Source organism: Corylus avellana, unplaced genomic scaffold (genome assembly GCF_965113065.1).
Source record: "Corylus avellana unplaced genomic scaffold, dhCorAvel1.hap1.2 HAP1_SCAFFOLD_152, whole genome shotgun sequence".
NCBI lineage: Eukaryota > Viridiplantae > Streptophyta > Magnoliopsida > Fagales > Betulaceae > Corylus > Corylus avellana.
Window position 1 is genome coordinate 15,001 of NW_028290551.1, and position 5,000 is coordinate 20,000.

Consider the following 5,000-nt stretch of genomic DNA (forward strand, 5'->3'; position numbering starts at 1 on the left):
AGATTTCAAGAAATGGCGGATAGATTCACTCTATCAATAACCGAGCCGGATCTGGCGTATCATAAGGGATTTACCTTTTCTATTGATTCCTGCAGATTGGATCAAAAACAATTCTTGAATGAGGTATTCAACTCCAGGGATGAATCGAAAAAGAAAGATTTATTGGTTCTACCTCCTATTTTTTATGAAGAGAATGAATCCTTTTATCGAAGGATCAGAAAAAAATGGGTCCGGACCTCCTGCGGGAATGATTTGGAAGATCCAAAACCCAAAATAGTGGTATTTGCTAGCAACAACATAATGGAGGCAGTCAATCAATATAGATTGATCCGAAATCTGATTCAAATCCAATATAACACCTGTGGGTACATAATAAATGTATTGAATCGATTCTTTTTAATGAATAGATCCGATCGCAACTTCGAATATGGAATGCAAAGGGATCAAATAGGAAATGATACTCTGAATCATAGAACTATAATGAAATATACGATCAACCAACATTTATCAAATTTGAAAAAGAGCCAGAAGAAATGGTTCGATCCTCGTATTTTTATTTCTCGAACCGAGAGATCTATGAATCGGGATCCTAATGCATATAGATACAAATGGTCCAATGGGAGCAAGAATTTCCAGGAACATTTGGAACATTTCATTTCTGAACAGAAGAGCCGTTTTTATTTTCAAGTAGTGTTCGATCGATTACGTATTAATCAATATTCGATTGATTGGTCTGAGGTTATCGACAAAAAAGATTTGTCTAAGTCACTTCCTTTCTTTTTGTCCAAGTTACTTCTTTTTTTGTCCAAGTTTCTTCTTTTTTTGTCCAAGTTTCTTCTCTTTTTGTCTAACTCACTTCCTTTTTTCTTTGTGAGTTTCGGGAATATCCCCATTCATAGGTCCGAGATCCACATCTATGAATTGAAAGGTCCGAATGATCAACTCTGCAATCAGTTGTTAGAATCAATAGGTCTTCAAATCGTTCATTTGAAAAAATTGAAACCCTTCTTATTGGATGATCATGATACTTCCCAGAAATCGAAATTCTTGATCAATGGAGGAACAATATCACCATTTTTGTTCAATAAGATACCAAAGTGGTGGATGATTGACTCATTCCATACTAGAAATAATCGCAAGAAATCTTTTGATAACACGTATTCCTATTTCTCAATGATATCCCACGATCAAGACAATTGGCCGAATCCCGCGAAACCATTTCATAGAAGTTCATTGATATCTTCTTTTTATAAAGCAAATCGACTTCGATTCTTGAATAATCCACATCACTTCTGCTTCGATTGTAACAAAAGATTCCCTTTTTATGTGGAAAAGGCCCGTGTCAATAATTATGATTTTACGTATGGACAATTCCTCAATATCTTGTTCATTCGCAACAAAATATTTTCTTTGTGCGGCGGTAAAAAAAAACATGCTTTTTTGGAGAGAGATACTATTTCACCAATCGAGTCACAGGTCTCTAACATATTCATACCTAACGATTTTCCACAAAGTGGTGACGAAAGGTATAACTTGTACAAATCTTTCCATTTTCCAATTCGATCCGATCCATTCGTTCGTAGAGCTATTTACTCGATCGCAGACATTTTTGGAACACCTCTAACAGAGGGACAAATAGTAAATTTTGAAAGAACTTATTGTAAACCTCTTTCAGATATGAATCTATCTGATTCAGAGGGGAAGAACTTGCAGCAGTATCTCAATTTCAATTCAAACATGGGTTTGATTCACACTCCATGTTCTGAGAAATATTTACCATCCGAAAAGAGGAAAAAACGGAGTCTTTGTCTAAAGAAATGCCTTGAGAAAGGGCAGATGTATAGAACCTTTCAACGAGATAGTGCTTTTTCAACTCTCTCAAAATGGAATCTATTCCAAACATATATGCCATGGTTCCTTACTTCGACAGGGTACAAATATCTAAATTTGATATTTTTAGATACTTTTTCAGACCTATTGCCGATACTAAGTAGCAGCCAAAAATTTGTATCCATTTTTCATGATATTATGCATGGATCAGATATATCATGGCGAATTCTTCAGAAAAAATTGTGGAAGACACAATGGAATCTGATAAGTGAGATTTCGAGTAAGTGTTTACATAATCTTCTTCTGTCCGAAGAAATGATTCATCGAAATAATGAGTCACCATTGATATCGACACATCTGAGATCGCCAAATGTTCGGGAGTTCCTCTATTCAATCCTTTTCCTTCTTCTTGTTGCTGGATATCTCGTTCGTACACATCTTCTCTTTGTTTCTCGAGCCTATAGTGAGTTACAGACAGAGTTCGAAAAGGTCAAATCTTTGATGATTCCATCATACATGATTGAGTTGCGAAAACTTCTGGATAGGTATCCTACATCTGAACTGAATTCTTTATGGTTAAAGAATCTCTTTCTAGTTGCTCTGGAACAATTAGGAGATTCTATAGAAGAAATACGGGGTTATGCTTCTGGCGGCAACATGCTATGGGGTGGTGGTCCCGCTTATGGGGTCAAATCAATACGTTCTAAGAAGAAATATTTGAATATCAATCTCATCGATCTCATAAGTATCATACCAAATCCCATCAATCCAATCGCTTTTTCGAGAAATACGAGACATCTAAGTCATACAAGTAAAGAGATCTATTCATTGATAAGAAAAAGAAAAAACGTGAACGGTGATTGGATTGATGATAAAATAGAATCCTGGGTCTCGAACAGTGATTCGATTGATGATAAAGAAAGAGAATTCTTGGTTCAGTTCTCCACCTTAACGACAGAAAAAAGGATTGATCAAATTCTATTGAGTCTGACTCATAGTGATCATTTATCAAAGAATGACTCTGGTTATCAAATGATTGAACAACCGGGAGCAATTTACTTACGATACTTAGTTTACATTCATAAAAAGTATCTAATGAATTATGAGTTCAATACATCCTGTTTAGCAGAAAGACGGATATTCCTTGCTCATTATCAGACAATCACTTATTCACAAACCTCGTGTGGGGCTAATAGTTTTAATTTCCCATCTCATGGAAAACCCTTTTCGCTCCGCTTAGCCCTATCCCCCTCTAGGGGTATTTTAGTGATAGGTTCTATAGGAACTGGACGATCCTATTTGGTCAAATACCTAGCGGAAAACTCCTATGTTCCTTTCATTACAGTATTTCTGAACAAGTTCCTGGATAACAAGCCTGAGGGTTTTCTTATTGAGGATAGTGACGATATTGATGATAGTGACGATATTGACCGTGACCTTGATACGGAGCTGGAGCTCCTAACTATGACGAATGCGCTAACTATGGATATGATGCCGGAAATAGACCGATTTTATATCACCCTTCAATTCGAATTAGCAAAAGCAATGTCTCCTTGCATAATATGGATTCCAAACATTCATGATCTAGATGTGAATGAGTCGAATTACTTATCCCTCGGTCTATTAGTGAACTATCTCTCCAGGGATTGTGAAAGACGTTCCACTAGAAATATTCTTGTTATTGCTTCGACTCATCTTCCCCAAAAAGTAGATCCCGCTCTAATAGCTCCGAATAAATTAAATACATGCATTAAGATACGAAGGCTTCTTATTCCACAACAACGAAAGCACTTTTTCACTCTTTCATATACTAGGGGATTTCACTTGGAAAAGAAAATGTTCCATACTAATGGATTCGGGTCCATAACCATGGGTTCCAATGTACGAGATCTTGTAGCACTTACCAATGAGGCCCTATCGATTAGTATTACACAGAATAAATTAATTATAGACACTGATATAATTAGATCTGCTCTTCATAGACAAACTTGGGATTTGCGATCCCAGGTAAGATCGGTTCATGATCATGGGATCCTTTTCTATCAGATAGGAAGGGCTGTTGCACAAAATGTACTTCTAAGTAATTGCTCCATAGATCCTATATCTATCTATATGAAGAAGAAATCATGTAACGAAGGGGATTCTTATTTGTACAAATGGTACTTCGAACTTGGAACGAGCATGAAGAAATTAACGATACTTCTTTATCTTTTGAGTTGTTCTGCCGGATCGGTCGCTCAAGACCTTTGGTCTCTACCCGGACCCGATGAAAAAAATGGGATCACTTCTTATGGACTCGTTGAGAATGATTCTGATCTAGTTCATGGCCTATTAGAAGTAGAAGGCACCCTGGTGGGATCCTCACGGACAGAAAAAGATTGCAGTCAGTTTGATAATGATCGAGTGACATTGCTTCTTCGGCCCGAACCAAGGAATCCCTTAGATATGATGCAAAATGGATCTTGTTCTATCGTTGATCAGAGATTTCTCTATGAACAATACGAATCGGAGTTTGAAGAAGGGGAACGAGAAGGAGTCCTCGACCCGCAACAGATAGAGGAGGATTTATTCAATCACATAGTTTGGGCTCCTAGAATATGGCGCCCTTGGGGCTTTCTATTTGATTGTATCGAAAGGCCCAATGAATTGGGATTTCCCTATTGGGCTAGGTCATTTCGGGGCAAGCGGATCATTTATGATGAAGAGGATGAGCTTCAAGAGAATGATTCGGAGTTCTTGCAGAGTAGAACCGTGCAGTACCAGACAAAAGACAGATCTTCCAAAGAACAAGGCTTTTTTCTAATAAGCCAATTCATTTGGGACCCTGCAGATCCACTTTTTTTCCTATTCAAAGATCAGCCCTTTGTCTCTGTGTTTTCACATCGAGAATTCTTTGCAGATGAAGAGATGCCAAAGGGGCTTCTTACTTCCCAAACAGATCTTCCTACATCTATATATAAACGCTGGTTTATCAAGAATACGCAAGAAAAGCACTTCGAATTGTTGATTTATCGCCAGAGATGGCTTAGAACCAATAGTTCATTATCTAATGGATTTTTCCGTTTTAATACTCCATCCGAGAGTTATCAGTATTTATCAAATCTGTTCCTATCTAACGGAACGCTATTGGATCAAATGACAAAGACATTGTTGAAAAAAAGATGGCTTTT